The 21191-nt window shown below is 39.7% G+C and overlaps 1 long non-coding RNA gene across 1 annotated transcript in view; it reads right to left on the reverse strand.

The window, feature by feature from the left end:
* The window catches only part of LOC104079086, a gene marked incomplete at its 3' end in the record, with an annotated part of 58049 nt that overhangs the window by 10375 nt on the left and 26483 nt on the right, over nt 1-21191 (reverse strand). Inside the window, exon 2 of the long non-coding RNA XR_683545.1 lies at nt 13746-13888. This is a non-coding gene — a long non-coding RNA (uncharacterized LOC104079086). The remainder of the gene's footprint in view (nt 1-13745; nt 13889-21191) is intronic.

The raw sequence follows: 21191 nt of genomic DNA on the forward strand, positions 1-21191 counted from the left end.
GTTTTGCTTGTGTGGCGGCTTTTGCTTTCCCTGTTAAACTGTCTTTATCTCAACCCACGAGTTTTCTCATTTTTACCCTTCCAATTCTCTTCCTGATCCCACCGGGGGGGGAGTGAGCGAGCAGCTGGGTGGGGCTGAGTTGCCGGCTGAGGTTAAACCACGACAGGCCCACACAGTCTCTTCCTATTTACACACACCCCCAAAGAAATTACAGAGGAGGAAGCTACCCACATTTCACTTGAGATGAGATTTTGTGCCTGCTCTTGCCAGAAATGGCGAATTTAAGTCAGTCTACTCAATAGCAGTAATAAAACCAGTCCCATTTTGAGAAAAGGACTGATATGTCATAAAGTGATAATTAGGAAGACCAAAAGTGTTTTACACTAATGCAAGGATATAAAGCTGGTATTAAAGACGAGAAAAGAAAAAAAAATTAAAAAACCAAAACACACAAAATCAAAACCCTGGAGAATATTGTAATGACTTTTAGTTCTTGAGATAGTTTTGCTTGATGCATCCTAAACGTTGGCATAGAAGAATATTTGTTTCAGCCAGAGCCATAGGGAGGGGAAATAAGCAGTGGCTGTCATTACAGTGGCAGGCTGCCTTGCTAAGTCATGGCTGCTGAGCTACACAATCATATATACTTTTTGCTGATACGCAAAAATATTGCAGCTAAACAAAACCTTCGGCAAAACACAGTGCCATCTCTTCATTCAGTTTCCCTCCTACAGAGCATTACAAAACGCTTCGCACCGATATATATAAAAGGGAAAGGACTCAAAAGGTAAGTTAAGTGGAATGACTCAGGTCATTAAACTGCAGAATAGTTCATCATGCTCCCTAAATGTTGATAAACAGATTATGATGTGAAGTGAAAGGGAAAATAAATATTCCCTAAATATTCCCCTTTGCAGAAGGTTGGGGCTCCACGGATCTGCCAGACAATTTCCTTTGTGACAACTGTCATGAGCTAAATGCTGGATAAGAATCTGCCACTGTCTAATGGAGAGATGGCAGAAACCTGTGCTTTCGTATCAGGACTCCAAGACCTCTTAACACTAGCCACTGACCAAGGTTATTAAAATATTATGGACCGTACAGGGATTTCAGCTTTTGTGAGCTTGAGGTTGTAGAAGCACAGAAGCGTAAGGGCAGCTGTAGCTGCATTAAATAAACATCACTGTCAACTGCATCGTGAGAAAAAGAGCAAATGCCTCATGTACCAGGCAATGCCAAGGCTGGTAGGGAGGAAGTCTCCTAGTCCACGTAATGCTCCTACCATGCATACTACCTTACGTAGCCCATATGGTTCATGCATGTCCCCCTTGGGTTCCTACAGGGACCAAGAACCCCCCAGAGCTGCCCGCTGAAGCTGATATTTCTTTACTTGAGAAACAGTCCCCTTGTCACAGCTCACTGACACCGAGGTCCAGATAACACTATCAGAAGGGGAGCCTGGATGAGGCTATAAATTCAGTCTCATGAAAACTGTCTCTGACTCTGCAACACCTCACGCTAAAGCTGTCTGCTATTTTATGCATTTGAAATGTGTCTAGGCAGCTTAGATAAGTCTTTCTCCTTTTTGTTGGGGTGTATCTACAATCGAGGTGGCTGACTCTGGTAGAGATGTACATATAGGCTTGGAGGAATGCCAGATGAAAAACTTATTTGAAAATATTTTCACTGTCGATGAATATTTGCTTGAAACATCTCCAATCACCTTTATGTACTAGGTACTCTACAGCCTCACTTCTCATTAGCAGGGGCTCAGATTCCAATTCTGGTTGTATTCAGAAACGTCACAAACACGTTGATGTTTGTTAATGTCAACAGCACACAGCTCTGTGTGCTATTCTTTATATGTAGCCCATTCTTTACAACCTACTGCATTATTACTGTGAGGTCAGCTTCACATTTCACTAGCTTATAACCAAAGCTGAAGTTAAGCAAGATCGTCTTCTTAGTACTTGCTTGTGCAGTACTTAGTAAAACAGGGTTCACAAGAGGTGCCACTAAGAGCAATGGTCAATTCTAATATTGTGCTTTTCAAGGTTACTGGCAAAAATGCAGTTTCTACTATTAAGACAAATATCTGCGATCAGTGATGTAATTTCAGTTTGGAAACATCATAATGTCTGATTTCTTAGCTGTGCTTAACTAGGAATCTTATTCCATGTATATGTGACTAAGACCCTGGTCACGATTCACAAAGACAATCCAAGCCTTTGCCGTCTTTTGGCTGGGCTGCAACAAAACACCGTGAAGCTGGGCACAAAGTCTCTTGTTTTTCCAAGTTCACTACAATTTGAACAGAAAGCTGCAGCACTTCCCTCTGCTCAGCATTGAGCAAGGACAGCAGATCAGTCCTCCCCCCTCTGTGATGGCTCTCCATAGAACAGAGCATCAATACAAGGAGGTTTTTTGTCCTTAGGGTAAGGTGATCATCACAAATTGCAAGTGAAGAGCAATTTATGACAATTCTAATGCTCAAAAGTAACAGAAGTGTCCGCTGTGAATGCAAAGATATGTGTGTGTCAGGCACATTCCCTACGTGGGAACAAAAGCAAGGAAGCCAACTGAGAAATAAAGTGATAGTGAATTAAGAAACAGCATTAAGAAATACAGCCCTAACTGCAGAAGATGGACTGTTTCAGGCAACAACGTAGTCAGCATCCTGAATACTGAAAGCTCTAGTTGCTGTCTTGCTGCTGACCTAGCAAAGATATTGTTGGGTACCCTGGGAGCATTTACTGTCAAAAAAGTACAAGATATCTCAAAAAAAGGATACTGATTACATAAGTGGAGGCATATGTCTGTCATGAATCTTCCTACTCCTTAGGAAGAGACAAAGTTGTCTGTTTTGTTACCTCTGTTTTCCTACAAACTTCCACAACACCAAAAAATGTGTGAGAAGACACCAGTCTGACGTAATGAATGACCCAAAATCTCTCACCGGATCTCTTGTCATTGTAATTAACAAATTCCAAATCACACAGATGAAACTTGGTTTAGTGGTTCATTAAAACAATAACTGTTTAATAGTTACCATTGCTGTTTCCACCAGTTTCAAAAGCCTTGTGAGAACGTGGGCCTCGGATCCACTATGCCTGTTACTCCTAATTTAATTTTTTTCCAGCTTGCACAGCAGCTGCTTGCCTTGTCTCTTCTCGGAAAGAGACACCTTGACTACCTGAAAGTGCTGAGCTAAAAAAAAAAAAAAAAAATACAGTGACAGGGCACAGCATTTCAGAAAACCAGGCTCCCCTACACTCGTGCAAAGAACTGGAGGGCCTGGGAAACCTCCATCGCTTTGGTTTGTCCTTTCAGCAAAGAAACTTTACGCAGCTGCAACGATGAACTGGACACCGCTATTGGGGTTATAACTATGTAGTAACAAGGCTGCCCTCTTGACAGAAAAGCAGAAGCAGCCATACATACCAGCCAAGCAGAGGCTGGAGTGCTGAAATCATTCACAGGTACAGAAAGCCATTAGTTGGGTTCAACCATTTTTCCCCATCAGCATTGTGTAGGTCTACGCAGGCTGATGAGAGTGTGAGATTCAGCTAGCTTGACATTTTTTAAACCTGAGATATTTGAAGATGTATTAAAAATTCAGTTTCAGAACTCATCTGTAAAACTAGTTTTCTGGGTTTGGGGAGGAATAGGCGCCTCACAGAGACATGAGGCCACAGATTACATCTCCTTTCTGCTAGTACGTGGGGGTTCTGCTCCATCAAACTGCCCATTTCGGTTCAAGACAACAGAAACTGGAAAACTTGAGCAAACAGTGGGACAATATTGATCAACAGGAGGAGAACGTCATATCAGGAATGATTGCTACGGCTGCAACCACCTCTCTTTTGGGACAAAAGACAATTTTAAAGATGACATGAGATAGTCTCACAGCTCTTTCTGAAGAGCTCCTGTACACTGGAGGTGGCAATACCAGGAAAGTTCCTCACTGAATAAGTCATGAAGAGCTGAGGAAGCAGACATGGAGGTCAATCACCAGAGAAGTACAAGAGAAGACATGCAGAGAGGAGACAGGCCTTAAAAGTAAGACAAATAGAGTCATGTTAATATGGTGGAAATGTGAAAGTCAGAGGCTTCCAACAGCAAGAAAAATATGGTTAGAGAAATAAGCCCGGAAAGTGATCTCCATACAAGGCTGTTTGGGTGGGTAAATGGATCAAGATTACATAGGAAAAAGGATCATGTTCCTAAAGGCTCTTTTCAGGAAGGAGGAGAATGGCTAAGGGTGAAATTCACTCCTTCACTGAACACAAATGCTTTCTTCATGATTCACCTAAATATTATAATGGAAAATAAGCTGTAAATTGTCTCATCTCTAAACCAGGGGCACTTTTCACTATAACCTGTTACAGATTAAAGTGGTACAGGTGATAGTTAAGCATAGTCAAACATGTAAAATGTACAAGCTGAAAATGCATAAAGTCCTGTGGTTCTAGTTACATCATTTGTAACTATATTATTCATATAAAATGTGGAGAGAAATTATATTTTCAAGTTGCCAGCTTCCCTTTAATCTACCAGGCTGTTACATTCAGGATTGTATTTACTATTTGTTAAAAGCTGCAAGTACCTGTCCTAGTTTATAAAAAACTAAACAAAGCAGGAAGGATATTTTCTCGTTCATATATATTTATCTTACTGAGCAAAGATATATGCACCTATCCAAGAAATCACTCCCAGGGTGATCTTTATATGATCCAGAAGTCTTGGGGTGATATCTTTCTTTATTCTTGGGAACTATTTAAGAAGAATTTTAATAAAGAAGTATTGGTAGACTGCAGAAATATATAATGGGCTCTTAAACCTTTCTATGGAGACCTGTGTCCTTTGCACATGGAGAGCAGTGAATTCTCTTGCTTAGTTGCTCAGATTGGTGAATGATCAGAGTTAATAAACATGTAAGTGAGACAAATTGCTCAGAAATATTTTTAGAGTGAAACTTAACTGGAGTACATTCATCCCTGAATATCAATTTTACAGAACCCTTACAGTTTTACAGGGCAAAGAACTATATTTTTAAGAGTTGATGTATTTGTTTTTGCAGGTGAGTAAAATATAACTTCTCAGAATCTTATTAGAAACAATGAATTATATCACATATTCTTTAGAGGAACTGCTAGCTTATGGTAGAAGCCTGTTGAGACATTCTGATATTTTTATGTGGGTAATTTTTTCGGATTACTCTGGTAAGACAACAGCCCTTATTAAAACATATCATGTTTTAGAAAAATTATTTTAGAAAAAATATGTTAAAATTGCAAGAACTTTTTGTTAAGTGATATTTTCATAGTATCTTTAACTACTAGATCTATCATTTTTGATCTTGATACACAGAAGTGGAATTTACACAGTAGCCTGACCTCAATGCTGATCACAATAGAGACCCGTTGCTTAATTAAAAGTTTGGCTAATTCTGTATGCTGGTTAATATTCAGGCACATTTTCATTGGGGAAAATTATTGTTTCTGGTCCCTAGCAGCTGTTCTGGCCTGTTCCCAATCCTTTGCAGATGTAATAACAAATCCCAGATCAGAAAACTGCCCAGAGGTTGTTTGATAGGCATATTATAGAAATGTGAAAAAAAAATAAAAACAAATAAACCTGCTGTGGTGGATGTGACTCGTTCATCATTGCTGATCTGGCTTCATTTGTTTAATGCCGAGATCCCAGTTCTGTTCCCCCTCCCGCCAATGTCAGTAGAAAACAATTATTAAACTAAATAAACAATTGTTAAACTAAATCAAATCTCCCCGTCAGAAAGGACCTATCAGACCAGTGACTCCTGTAAACTCTCACACAAAGCACGCCAACAGGATGGCGATGTTAAAACAAAAGTGAGAGGCAACAAAGGAAAAGGCTTTTTATCTGAGCATGTCTAACTCTATGCAAACACAAGGAGATGGCAAAAGCAGAACCATGTCTAGTTCCGAGACTTGGCCAGCGGGACAGAAATTGCCTGTTTAGAGAGCAGCATGACATGCATGTTGCCCTGCCCTCAGCATCACGACTTCATCAGAAAACTCTCCTGTAGGGATTTGGGATATGGAGGCCAGAATACTGCACTCCGGAGCATTTCTGTCCACAGGATGACACTGTTCTGCATACATACACCTTCTTGGTTTAAAATGGAAACATTGCCCTGACCACATTAAAACACACTCAGAAGCAACTCTAAAGTGACATTTAACAGATGCACTGGCACTCAAGTTATTGACAAGCTACAGAACAAATAACAAATTTATAAATAGAGACCCAGCATGGTACCCAGTATGGGTAAGACATTTAGCTGCAGCTAGTCATAAATAAGGTTTTTAATAACACAGTGACTTTGCAGTTACCCATTTCTAAACATTAGTCAAACCATAAGAGAAGGCAAGTGTATAAAATAATCTCTGCAAGTAAAGCAAACCTTATTAATGCATATAAAATAGAATTGTAAAATTATTGTATATTAAAAAAAACCATGAAGCCAAGCTTCAGCGTTGTTGTTAATTATCTAGTTATAGCTGTTACTCATCCTTGTGTGCAAAAGGGATACGACTGTAGCAAAATACGAACCAAGATGTCACCTCTACCGTACCCCTTAAAAAGACTGCTGCCTTCTTGAAGGAGAACTTACTGCCAAGTAGAATTACATGGGAATTGGCTCTGGTACAAAATCAACCCACAGACACAAACTGCATTTCATCAGATAAATGTATACTGTAAGAGCTAAATCTAGTGAAGAAGCAGACACATAAAACTGAATGTTTTGAACCCTTCTAATGAAACATTATGGTTGATCATACCTAATGACTCTTGCATATTAAGTATAATCACTTAAACAGAATCAGATTTGGCTCCTGGGAGTAAACCAAGCCATACAAATTAAGTTCTACCCAGTTACAAAGAAAGAAAACAAACAAAAATCCAGAGAAGAGACTGAATTTTTATACGCACTTATAGAAGGGTCTTGCAGGTCCACATTTTTTTAGACAAGCTGTTAGTGTGAAACAGATTAATGGTTTGATAATTGCTCCAGGCAGAAGATTTTTAAGTAAGGGTTTTACTACTGGAACTTTTAACAAGCCAGCACTTAAAGGACAGAGAAGTAATTATAATGTTTATAATAGCTGGGTACAAGGATAGCAGACATTCCTGAAGCAAGCAGAAATAGGAGGATTCATTTTGCACGCTGCAATTGACTGTCTTTGCAAAATGAGCCTCTAAACATAAGAAATGCATGGAACAGGAATTAAATGAAGAACTGGAATATTTGGGGACCATCTCAAAGCAATGATATCGCGCTGCGCTGAATGTAGATTGTGCATATGAGATCAGTGTGTGATGACCAAACTTGCACAGTAATTGCAAATGATTCTCGTTCAATATGCTAAAAGTATCTGCACCATATGCCCTATAAGTAAATAGTCGTTTCATGCTATGATACAGGGGCAAGCAGACCTTCAGCTATCAGATTTATACGTAAGCGCAACAGCAGAGTGTTCCTTTCCTTCACCTCAATTTTCCATCTGAATAAAGGTCAAAACACTGCTGACCAGAAATAAGTAGCACTGGAGACCAAACTAATGAAAAGAGAGGTTAAAACAAGGGTAAATTTATGTCTTTTAATGAGAGTCTGGAGCTGAGCACAAGCCTGTAGCTTCAAGCAGTGTTATTGTCATCGCTAAAGAGCAATTCAATTTTTGTTTTACCAGATGGGTACCTCCATCTAGGTACTTTTATGTTCTCCATTATTGTATTTTCTGAGCATCTCACAGTTTTAATTGTATCTATCTATACAACATTTAAGCGAGAGGCATCCTTTATCTAGTGACTGTTTAACGCAATGCAGAGAGTCCCGGGCGGGAAGAATACGTTTTTCCCAGGCAAGTGACCATTTGCTAAGCTGAGGAGCCGGGCTCAGACCTGCACACCCGCTCTCGGAGCCCCGTAACCCACTAACTCAGCTGCACACTTGCAAAGCTTTGATAGTAGAGATGGAGAGTACCTTTCCCCAGCCTTATCTGGAACTGGGTAGGGCGAGAGCACTCTTCCGAGCTGTGGAAGACCTGAATTTAAACCACTTCCAGCTGAATCCGTATCTCACATTTCCTAGAGGTGAAAAGAAATCAGTCTTCTCTCTCCAACAGGGACAATTTAAGAGCCCTAATTTCAAGAAAACGCTTTCAAGCTGTGAATGCTGGTCTTATAAAGCTCGGTTCAAAGAAGTAATGAAGCTCTTTGGCAGAGCTGAAATTGCAAACAAACCCTGTCTTCATGATTTTCAGCAGCAGATTGGGCACATCCCCAGTTAGCATGCTAGCTGCGGTGAATACCATGCTGAATGTTTATAAAGTAAGGTAATGCTGAGTTTCCCAGCACTGGGCACTTTCTGTGCTTCTAGTCCAAACAAATTAAGATTTGACTTGCAAAACAGCTAAAGTGCCCATTATACAGGCTTGCCCTTTTCTTACTCTTCCCAGAGCATCTGCTCGTGGCCCCTGTTGGAAGCCAGGTAACAGCCTACATGGGCAAGATAATTGTTGCTTGGTTTAAGCCAATGCAGATGCTTTATTACCGCGACTTGGAATGACTCGGGTTAAAAGTAGTTGAGATCCTCAGAAACTCCGGAGGCACATTATCTTTGTAGCGTCAGCCCTCCACAGCCATGTTCTCAAGGTAGCTACCTGGCATTTGTTTGTTCCCAAAATGAGCTTGTCTGGACTGTATCAATCAGCTCAATGCCAAAGTACTGTCAGCATCCACAAACTACATGTTCCTGGCACACCTTCTCAATCTGCTCAGTTAGGTGATCTCCAGACATACTTCCTCTGTTATGTGCCGCTAACCCTCCCGCTGAACGCAGCACCCTGCATCCCCTAAATGCAGTTTGAGAGGAATGAACGTATGGCTCCTGTGACAGTGCCTCACACACTAGGCATTTGGAATGGGGTTCTTAACCTTCTCTGTTAAATTCTCCCCCTTCCAGATTTGAATATAGGTGATGGTGACAATGGGGAGGTGGAGAAGAGTTGAGAGATGACAGGAAGAAGGGCTTTGCATCTATGACTCTTCAACACTGATGTTTGGGCACTTGCTGGGGATGGAGGATTCCACCTTGGGTATGCCAAAGAAGACAAAATATGCTATACTTTAATACTCATCAGAGCAGTAATAATTATAAACTTTAGGCTATGGAGTCATGTCTCAGCACTCTGTCCCAATAGATATTTAATTATTCCATATAAATTGGCAACACCCCAACAAGAAAAAGTAAAATAATACCTGCCGGCATAATGCATTGTGCACTCTCATGGGTGAGAACAAAAGCACTATCAGGTCCTCTCTGGTCAAGAAGGGAGCTGAATATGGATTTCCACATCCTTGGAAAGCGCCCTAACCAAATAGCTTCTTCACAAGGAAAATTGTATCAGTCTTTACACATGTTGCAAGAGAAGTCTAACTATGGTCTTATTTACAGAAAAGAGATCATGATTCTGGACATTAACTGGAATAAGGTCCCAATATTTTAATGAGACGGATTTTAAGGGAATGGCATCTTGACCCATTTTTTGAATTTATTATAGGTGTGTTCTGGTTTTTGCAGGCCTTAATCCTGGACATAAATTTCTTCCCATGCAGTGCACCACAAGATATGGTCCTTAACTAATATCTGGACATGATGAGATACCTCAGACACTATAATTCCCAGTTCCCTTTTGTGACTCAGTTCTTCAGTCCTCCTCTCAAACCTCACATACAGTCCTTCAGGAAGTACCCAGAACAGCAAGGAATTAAAACCTGCAGTTCCCAAATCCTGAGTTAGTATTTTCATTAATAAACAAATCTTGCAGTGTAGTTTCCAGGAAATTTTTTTATATACATGGAGATACAAAGATAGAGAAAGAGATATATAGTGCCTGTGCTGTCAAGACTAATTGCCTTCCACAGTGCTGCAAGGCTTTTTGTTTTGGAAACTAAAATATTTCCTATCTCTAAGTACAGCTCCTTTGAGAATAGTCTAAGCCAACTGAATATTTTCTCTCCCAGAAGACCAGATTTTTCATTACGACCCAGTATTTGTTGTTACATGGGCATATTACCTAAAATGACAACGCTGCTGAGGAAGAGCAGGTCACAAAGGTCATTTTAAAAGAGCAAAAGAAAGAAAGGCAGAGAAGCTGGAACCTCCTGTTATTATATATGATTAGTTAAACACATGTTTAAGCGCTTTTTGGAACAGAGGTGAATAAACTGTTCTCCATGTCTACTGTGAACTGAACAAAAAGTAATGGGTTCTAATTGCAGTCAGAGAAACACCAGTTTGTCATTAGAGAAGACTTTCTATCAGTGAGGGAACAAGTTACCTGGAGAAGTTGTTGACTCTCCACCATGGGAGGTTTTAAATAACAGATTAGACAGGAACAGTTCAAATACAGTTGATCTGCCCTAGGGCAAGAGAATGGACAACAGGAATTTTTTCAGGTTTTCTTCAGAACTATATTCTAGAGTTCCTACATCGTGACTAACACGTTGGACTTTTTCATTTATTACCTGATATGTCACATTCCCTGCTTGCTGTATGAATATATGAAACAAATAAAAGCCTCCACAAACAGAGCCCAGTAAACATTTTTAGTGAATAGTGAGCTTGCCCCAAATGGTTTCATTGATTCTGAAACTATCCACCAATTTAAGTTGATTTTGTCAAGTTGAATTTACAGGAGGGAAAACCACAGGGATAGATTCACACAAAAAACATTCATATCTGTCTTTCTTTCTTCCTTATTCACTAACACCCACCCACTGAAATTATTTTGGTCTATGATATTTACAGCTCTGCCAGATACATTGCGACATATATTTAGTTTCTGTACAGGGTGAAATGCAATAATAATATGTTGGTAGTTAATATTGCATTTTGCATCTGGAAACACTAATATCACCTATCGTTCTAATGACCAAAGCTGTTAACGGTGGAATAAAAATCAAGGACGTGGTGTTTAAATGCATAGGCCATACCAAAACATTTATCCATTTCATGAGGACCAGGAGCTCCTTCAGGATCCATACCTGAACAGCACAGAATTTAACTAGAAGCATGCAAGTAAAGAAACTGCAGAGAAAAAAAAAAAGCAGCAGTAATTATCACTGGACCCCAACACATGTTTTTTTAATTCCATTGTTCATAGCCACGGGATGCTACGTGGGGTCATTCATGTTAATAATTTGGATGCAGCTGGTTCTGGCACATATGATGAGCTAATATATTCCCTTGACTTTTCACTTGCTTTTGCAAAAGCCATTCAAAATTACAGTCTCTGAGTTTGGGAGATGTCTCTCTTCTGAGGGACTCCCTGAGAAGGATGGGAGGTTACGGGATGGGTCGTGACCCTTTCATCTCTCTTAATGGATGAAGATCCAGTCCCAGTACGCTGTAAGAGCTAGCATCAGTTTGTTACAAACCGCTATGATGATCACAGGTGAGAGAGTTTAGAGGCCAGCCTTCTCTGTATGGCAAATTTGTACAGTATTGCAAACAACAATCTAAAAACTTTTCTGTTCTCTAAAAGTCTACACTTTTGGAAAAGCAAATACATCAATACAAAGGAGGGCTCATAGGATACCTGACCTGGACACTGAAAGCTGCTTTCCTTGTTTCATAATCAACAATTATGATTGGAACAAAAATACAGAAAAAGAACCAATTAATATAGAAAATTAACATATAGACAGCCAAGGAAGGTTTCAAGTGGAAGGCATGAAAGGCGGATGGCCTCTGGACTGAATGATCATACTTGGGCTTTTATTGCAGAGGAACACTGCATGAAAGAGGGGAGGTTTTTTCCTTCCACATTTGGGACATGTAATTGAGGATGGAAAAGGAAAGTACAGAACCATCAGTTCCCACAAGGAATAGACCACGAATAAGAATTTCTGTAATGTATTAGATTATCCAGTTACATTTTCATAGGGCAATTTCTCATAGAAAGCACAGTACTGTGTTGGATTTGTACAGCAGCTGGTACATTCAGCATGTGCTAATCAGCTCTGACTCGGAACTGCCAATAGTATGTTGTTCTGTCAAAAGGAAAAAAACCAAAAGCCTGCACTTCTAGTCTGTCTTGCCTGCAGTTGGACCCTTAAAACATATATAGGTATGATTTTTAACGGGACTAAACACTTTGTGCACCCATTAGACTGATTAAATTTATGGCTAAGCAGCAAATTTGAAAATGAGGGTACCCTGGACTCTGACTGCCAGCACCCTGGCTTGAAATGTTTATTCCAGTTTCTAAGCAATAGTCTTCTATTGTCTTGTTTTAAATCAGAATGTCATTTTCATAAGATAAGCAATGTTTGGAGTTGGCCCTATATACTCAGCATAGAATTTGGAGTTTAAATTCCCCTGGACAAGACAAGCAGCACACCTCTTAGACAGCAATGAGTTTAAGGAAGATGGGGTTGAGAGTCAAATACTTTGATGAGGCAGGAATGAAAAGACAGTCTGTGATCCACTGTCTGTCTCGGGTACTTGAAGAGATAATAATACACTTTCACCATTTTAAAGCATAGAGCTTCGTGCAAAGAAAAGACAGAGATTAGCTAGCTGTATCTTCAAGCTGGGACTCAAATGTTAAATCATTCATGGGATATATCCTACATTAATGTTAAGACTCATTTGCTCTGATTTCAGTCAAAATCAGAATGCTTGTTCTCATTAATTCTGCAAGCTTCTTTTGTTAATTAATTTTTACAATAAATTTCTTCATTTCTTCAGAGAGTTTTGTTCTAGCCACCTGCAATTCTGATATATCTTTTTAAAGAATCACATATAAAATGTCATGTAGAACTACAATTTGTTTCTGGGTTTTACATTTAAAAAAAGGAAAGCTCTTTAAAATAGTCATGCCTAGGGAAAGTGTTTTGGAACAACTTTTAAAACTTGAAATTCCTTTCGAACCATAACAACAATGGAAATTTTTATATATTTCCCTCATCTTTGATTTTGGTCGGGAGATTTGCAGTTTGCAGTCCATGCCCACTCTATTTCTGTCTCACTGTTTAAGAACAGAGCAATTCATTGCTTGGTTCTGTGGGTTTTGTTTTTGTCTTTGAAGTACAAACGTGGTGGGAGGCAATTAGTTTAGATTGCTAATTTAGTTAATAATAATCTGGAGGCAGATTAGAGCCAGAGGTGACAAAGAAAGGTTTTGAATCCTTCCACTGGCTACAGAAGAAAAGCAAAGGTGTATAACTTACTTCTATATATCTACTCCTTATACAGAGACTATTTTGTTTGATATCTCTGTTCACTTGGGCTATGGAAAAGTTCAGCCCAATGTCAGTCCCAGAAATATGGAAAGTCCTATTAAAATTTTTACACAGGATACAATGACTGTAATATTAATAACCTCAGTGGTTATTAGCAAGCAGAGGAGATATATTCTCTTTTGGGGGTAATCACAGACACCAAGTATCAGGTGGAGTACACCAAGGATGAGAAAAAGAAAGTTTTTTACTTCCCCTTTGACAGATGGCAATTGAAAGGATGAAGAAGTTAGCGACATATTCAAGGTCAGAGGGATAACACTATACATCTTCCATATCCTAATCTAATTCCTTAATAAGGCCATTCTTTCAATCTTATAAATCATTGCATGGCCTTTCTCAGGCTTGAGACATCTCACTCATTATATATTTTAATTCTTAATCTGTTAAATTACCTCTTGGTTTTTCTGCAGATTTTCATGGTCTGTAGCAGATGTTGTCTTCTCCCATTTCTCTGCAACTTGATTTGCTTCTTCTATTTTTTGCTCATAGCTTTTCTGGGAATTTAGCAGTGTCACTTCATAAAACTCTTGAATATCTGTTTGTAAAGAGGAACAAGTAAAAGACATTATTTGACATGTTGGCTTTTGAATCCCTGGTGTTTTTCTTTGGCCGATATATACTTACACATTATCATCATAATGATAAACACATATTACATTTCTAGCAGAAAGCACTGATATTCAAATTTGTTTTCTAAAATGTCAATGAGATTCTTGAGGTATATTCTCATTTTAAAGAGGTCTTTACAAATAATTTCAAAGAAGTAAAGGAATAATATTTATTAGAAGAGATTCAAAGAACATGTTACATGTACACTGGAACACCATAGATAGAACAGACCCTTTTACAGGGAGAAATAAGTCACAGATCATTTTAACTGGTAAACTAGAAATCTGCAGATGTAAAATACCCTAAGAGAAGCTTGTTGTCGGACACCTATTCCAGGCACCTGAGCCACTCCCAGCCCTACCTGCAGGTGCATTTGGGAATTATTTTAACTGGGATGCACAACTTGAAGGAAGACTTTGTGGATTCATCACTTCAACCTGTTTCATTCAGAAGTGGCTAGTTAATGTTTGGTTTCAACCAAGAGTAAGCAACAAGCCAGATCTTAATATCCTGTTCAGATGTTTCTATCACAGTTACTTCCATGGGGTATGAACAGATACACAAGATCCAGCAGTGAAAACCCTTTCACTGAAACCTGTGCATGTAATGACCTAAGGAGGGGAAAAAAAGGTGTTTCCCTTCCTTCGGGCAAGAAGTTTTTAGTCAGATAGTCACATTCAGGAGGTGACACATTGTCTAACAGAGATACCTGACTCACCAAAGAAGAAAAAAACCATCACATTATTTTAATTCAGAACAATGGACAGACTTTCTCCTGGATAAGAAGGAAAGAAAACCATTCCAGGGAGAAAAATTGCATCTACCTGGATACCCCCTGGGACTTCAAAGGAGGGACTATTCATGAAAACTATCATGCTTTCAATAAGCGGCTCTCTCTAATGAGTGCTACCTAAGGCATAAAGAATGTGGGAAGGCATGACCCTCAACAGGTAAGTGTCAGGAAAGGTAGAGAAGGGGACAGAAAAACCTTTCCAGTGTTAGGTGAAGAGATTACAGGGAAAAATGAAGCTTACTGTACTTACACAATGTCTTTCATAAACATTGTGACTGTGTTTTTTTACTTTATATTTTGTGAAGAAATGTTCTGTTTGCCTGTTACCTTAAATTGGATTGAATTAGTAGTAGCCCAAAGGTAACCAGACAATCAGAAAACATTTCTTAATGGAAGCTGTGATAATTCTATGCCTGACAATATCAGGAGCCCAAGCACCCCAGGATGCTCCAGCGTGTCTAAAAGTAAAGAGTATGTTCCCCCGGAAAGCTTCTTTGACCAGAAGAGAAAATTCTTCCAGCATTAGCCATAGAGCCTGCCTGGCAAAGAGGAAAATATTTGGGTCGTGTCTGAACTTCAGAGGCAGCCAGGGATATTGTCACACAGGGTCAGATCCCTCATCCGGGCCAGGAAGGCATCGTTTCTAACTATAATAAATAACCTGCTGTGGAGGTACATCTGCGTTTTCGATTGTATGCTGCCCACACAATAGGAGACTGAACTGGATTGCATCTGACAAGCAGAACTGAAAGAGCGGGAGGAGGCAGAGAGGCACGCAGCAGAGGCACCCGGGTTTTCTTTCAAGGGCCAGTCAAAAGTATTCAACTGGGTCTGTGCTCGTCCTCACACGAAGTCTCTGGCCAGATTTCTCTTCTCTCTTTAGTAACAACAGAAATTGAACTTTTCTTCTAACTCCTTTTACAACATTTTGGCTTATCATGTACTCTAGTTCTCATGTACAATGGGAAATATTTATTGGAAGTTTTAATTTTAACATCAATAACTCTGACCCGTAGGAAGTAGATGCTAACTTCTATTTCACAGATATATTTGTAAGAATATGTTTCATATTTCTAAGAACATTTAGTTCCACCATTACAACTAGGACTTACTTTTAAAATTAAAAGCTATAGGATAGTTGCAATGAGAATGGAAGTTTCTCCGTTCTCATTGGGGGGATTTTTTACGGTGATTTTGAATGCTCATAGTACAATTGCAAACAGTTGTAATATATGGTTCGATGCCAGGTCAATTTGTATTGCAACTGCAAGTAAAACATATCAGGCTAATATGTAATTATCTCTAGATAAATACTTTGCAGAAATAAACTAGAAATTGCCCTCTGGCAGTGGCATTTAGCTGGCATAGCTGTCATTATCAGAGTATTAATTGGGTTGACAGTAGTCAGTCAAGGAACAGCAGAACAGTGCTTTCGCTCTAACTTTAAAGACTGCCTCGCCCTGGTGTTTTCATTAAAAATAATGTGTGAGCCACATTTGCATGTGTATGCACGTGTGCAAAATAAATATTAAAAACTCAGTCTCTTTGTAAATGTCCTTATCTATTCTGAGGAGACTGTGGGTTGCTTTCACTAGAATAATGATCGCTGGTGTGCAGAGAAGAGCATTTCAGTGTACTTATGTGGTTACAGAAGAAAGCACAGAGGATTCACTTACTTGGTTGCTTTGTTATTCCGTAAACTAAAATTGCCATTTCTATGGAATAAGGGCAGCCAGCAACTTGCATTCCATCAAGGTTAGCATAAAATAGGGTTTGTGATTTGCTCTGAGTAAAACCTGCTCTATCGAGTTATCTCCATTATGTGAGAGGTGCAATCATACCAGGAGGGGAAAATGGCTGAATGCTACTAAGGATGGGAAAAGAGGTGATGGGATCAAGCAGTTGATGGGATCAAGCAGTTTTAGAACCAAGCTTGGAGCCAAGGTCATAAAAAGTAGTTGTGAGAGCATGGCAATCGTTACGTAAAATGACCAAAATACAGTTTGTCTCCTAGTGGGGGCTTACAGGAAGATAATTCAACAAAGAGACTAAAATCTTACACAAATGAAATCTGTACCGACTATTTCTCGGCACAGTATTCCCTCCCCTCCATGAAAACAAGTTCAGATTTCATTTAGAAATGGCAATATTACTATTCATGAACTCCGTGAGCACGAAACACCTCTCCAGATGAACTCTTCGAATCTCTGTACCATTCCAAACATTTTGTTAAGCAATGAATTCATGTTTGTTTAAAGTGTCTGTGAATCTCACTGGATTTTCAGTCCAACAGAATTTGTTCATTTACTTCTTAAGAGATTATTTACTTTATTTAATAAACTCTACTCGCTCTTCCTTTAGCCTAGCCAAAATGTTTTGTCAGTTTTGCTGCATAAAGATAAATTGCATACAAGAAATTATATATATTCTAATATGAAGTAATCCTAAAGATACCATGATATATTTTATTTTGGATAATTCCATCACTGGGGAAGTGGGAAAACAAATTTTCTGTACATCAGCATGGTGGGGAACACATCAGTATCACTTTACAAATGCCCATGGAAAAGTATACCATAAATCACTGCATCTGTGCTCTGCAGGGAAACTCCAAGAACCCCCCTTCTCCTTTCTTACAGACCTTTGCAAGAGCGAGCAGGGTCTGGCCTTTATAGATATGCCAGGGAGCACTTTCTCTTACTAAAGCTGGATGCATTTCTCAGTGTGAAGTCTTGTTTTGTTTACTGCCATTTTAAAAAAATGTATTAATTATTTAGGCTCAAATTAGAGTTACGTTCACTCTTACCTTTTTTTTTTTTTTTAAAGAAAATTTAAAGAAAAATAATTTGGCCAAAGAATAAGAATGGGAGAAGACGCAATGTCGTATTCACATAGAAGTGCAACCTTTCTTTCAGACAGCAGCTACATAGAAAGAAAAACCTGTGATCAGGCAAAGCTAAACAGGCTGCCTAAACTCTGCCGTTTCCTGACTTTTGAGTGATTGGTGCTGCAGCCCTGCGACCATTATTCCAGTGCAATTTCTGTTTCAATTCATATGCATCACAATATCCATTCGTTATAGGAACACTTTACAACTCTCATAGCAAAGGGGTTAAAAAATATGAAAAGGCAAAAACGTTGAATAGCTTGAACCACTTTCTGTCTTCTGTGACCGTGGGCTTTCGCCAGCATTCTAATGAGGAAAAATAAGATAAAGCAATACAATTCCTCATTCATCTGTAAGCACTTCAGCACCAGGAAGATAGAAGTAAATTGAAGGGAATTCAGACAAAGACAGATGATTAAAGGTCTGAGAGGACTAACTTTTGAGCAAAGATTAAAGGAAGAGAATAATAATAACATACACTTTCATACTTCCTTTCATTTCAAAGCAAAACAAACATTAAGAACCATGAAGTATTGGCTGAGAAAATTGCACAAGGCCTCAAGCAGGGTTGAACTGTGGAAGCCCTCAAATGAGCATACCAGGTGTGTCCATCCCTTAGTGATCAAAAACCCACTTACAGTGGCTTCAGAATCACCAGTGGATTTGGGACAATGTTACTCCATTTGAAAAAGTCCTCTTTGCCGCTGCACGAGCAAATCTGGAACCATTCCCTGGTGTGCTAGGAACGAGGCAGGAGCCACTCACTCCTACAAGCTTTCTCCTTTATTCAAGATACTCGCCAGTGTGATTTAAAGCCAGAAGGGAAAGGAGGTCAGGATTTGCTCCTATTTATGCATCTTGGTGCCCTCTTTACTACAGACCCATCTTCAGCTGTGTAAATCAGCATAATTCAGCCGGTAGCCCCAAGGCTGGATGAAGTATATGAGATAGCTTTGGCATCTGTATGATTTTCACCTACACAGAGAAGCACCGGCAGGTACCAAATGTATCTCAGTACTTTTATGCACATTCAGAAATCTCGCCATCAAGGCACACGCATCCCAGTACACTGAACAGCTGGCATTATCCCAATATATCTCTTTAACACCAGCTGACCTGTAGTTGCACTTTGCATGTAACATGAGTTAGGAAGAAAGAATATCAAAAGATGGGTTTTCCAAGGTAATAAGGTGCAAAATGCAGAGGGGCTCAACTTGAGCTGGTACCGGTTTACAACGCAGCCATACAGTGAGGATAGATTTGCAGGGTGCCAAACTCAGTTAGGATTCAAAAGACAGGGGGCATAAAGAAAACCAGAGCAGGAGTGGAGAGAAAAATCTCTTGTACCTCTTTTGCATTTACAAAAATGAGGGGAGGAAGAGGAAAGTCTGTATTCCAGAGATGCCAGGCTTTCTGATACCATCTATATTTTATAGAACACAAACAATTAAGCTTAAAAGGATAATCTTGTACATCGCTTAGCCTGAAGTTGTACTGCATGTGTCAGCAAATGCTGCCTCCCCAGTGACTTGACGGTACATGTGGCCACTGGTAACAGAGCAGTGAGAACTCTTCCACGCACCAAACCTTATCCAGGTCCACCGAACTTGCAGACACCTACCCACCCCAGCATGCTTTGACCTCCAGGAAGAGAGTACGCAGTGCTGACGGCTGTTCCAAAAGCTGTTACCTTCATCTGTGCTTAGCAATGAGAGAGGATTTCCTTGTGACATACATCTTGCTACCACCCCTCTTCACCCTATGTAGGTGATGTCTTGAGACGGAAGTGGCACCAATATTTTGGTAACCGCAGTAATTGTCTGTTGCTTTTGCAGATAGCCGTACACTTTTACAATTAACTGTAACGTCACTAACAATGTAGAATCCCCATTACCCAAGAAACGAGTTCTCTGTGCGTCATATTTCTATAGACATGTAGGTGGTGTCTTGAGACAGAAGTGGCACCAATATTTTGGTAACTGCAGTAATTTCTGTTGCTTTTGCAGATAGCCGTACACTTTTACAATTAACTGTAACGTCACTAACAATGTAGAATCCCCATTACCCAAGAAACGAGTTCTCTGTGCGTCATATTTCTATAGACCCAAACTGGGAATTGAAACTAATATTCTGTAGGATAAAAAATGAAAAGGAGGTTCTTTCCTCCTCTTTCTAGAGGTCCTTAGCCATGGAATTCATTTTTTCTATGCTATGCCAGTGCCCGGACTTGCTTTGCAGTATAACTCCCATCTGTTTTTCCAGGGCATTCAGGGACAAGGTGGAATGGGGGTCTAAGGCAACATGCAAACACAAGCTGTTTCCTTTCCGGGAAATTTGGGGCAGTCTTTTTGTCTATGTGTAGGATAGTGTCTAAGATGTACCTTTTAATGTTGTGTAACCCAGCACAAATGGCTACTGTCTGGCAGAACACTGCGAATCAAAATAAAGTCAATTGTTACAGGCTCTTGCTGCAAGTCCTTTTTTTTAACTAAGGGAACATTACAGCATACATCTAAATGGCATCATTTATATCCCGGGGAGCAGATTATGCTAGGTCAGCTTCATCCATCTGGTCTGAATTATTAGGTAGGAGTAAGGAGGATTGTGCAGGATGTTGTTCAAGAAGGAAAACTGATTCACGCAGTAGAAGTAGCAGGGAAGTGATCAGAGATGGTACCAGCCTGCCAGTAAAGGGCTTTAAAAGCTCTGCCCATGGAAGCAGTCCAAAGAGAGGTTAAATAACATATTTCACCAAACGCAACTATGTTTCGTGTTTTTTTCAAGCAAAATGTTTCCATATTGAGTAAAACAGCCATTGTAAGAGAGAGAAAATAAAAAGTAAGAGACGAAAAAACTTAACTTGAAATTGGATGGGTTTTCAGCTAAAGCAGGACTATGGCAGATCTCCAGTTATCAAGCTGGTACATAGCTTTATGGTCATGGTGAGCTCAAACCTGCCCCCATTAGCATCCCTCAGTGCAGCAGCAGTCAAAAATGCCTCTCCCATTTCAGCTGTATCTCATCCCCAGGGCTCCACACATATTTGCCTTGGGTCTGCACTGATAAAGGTGGTGTGAGATTCAACAATAAAGGAAAAGCTCAAGGCTTATTTTTTACAATTGGCAGGGGTAACACCAAGATATGTCAAGACAAAATGAAATTTAGGAGCCCTGTGGCAAGGTTTTCAAACATAAGCTTTTGGTGCACGAGAAACGTAGATGCCAACCCAACAGCAAGAGCTACTGCAGAAGGAGAGAACAGGTTCTCTATTCTGTGCAGGCAGCGAAAAAGTGCAGTGCAAGCCAGGGAAGCAGTCTTCTGCCAAATGCCTACAGTTTGATAAATGTTCCTAAATCTATTAAAAGCAGCGTACTCTGGTAGAACATGTACCAAAGTAGGCAGCAAGAAATACGGTTTCTGTTATTAACCTGTCTTGATTCTTGAGCTCAGCCAAATCCTTTCTACTGGACCCAGATAACCTTCCGAGGTCCCTTCCAACCTGAACTGTCCAACGATCCTATGATCATTTGCACATCTAGGTTGTAAACT

This window comes from Fulmarus glacialis, unplaced genomic scaffold (assembly GCF_000690835.1).
Source record: "Fulmarus glacialis isolate BGI_N327 unplaced genomic scaffold, ASM69083v1 scaffold1997, whole genome shotgun sequence".
Lineage (NCBI taxonomy): Eukaryota > Metazoa > Chordata > Aves > Procellariiformes > Procellariidae > Fulmarus > Fulmarus glacialis.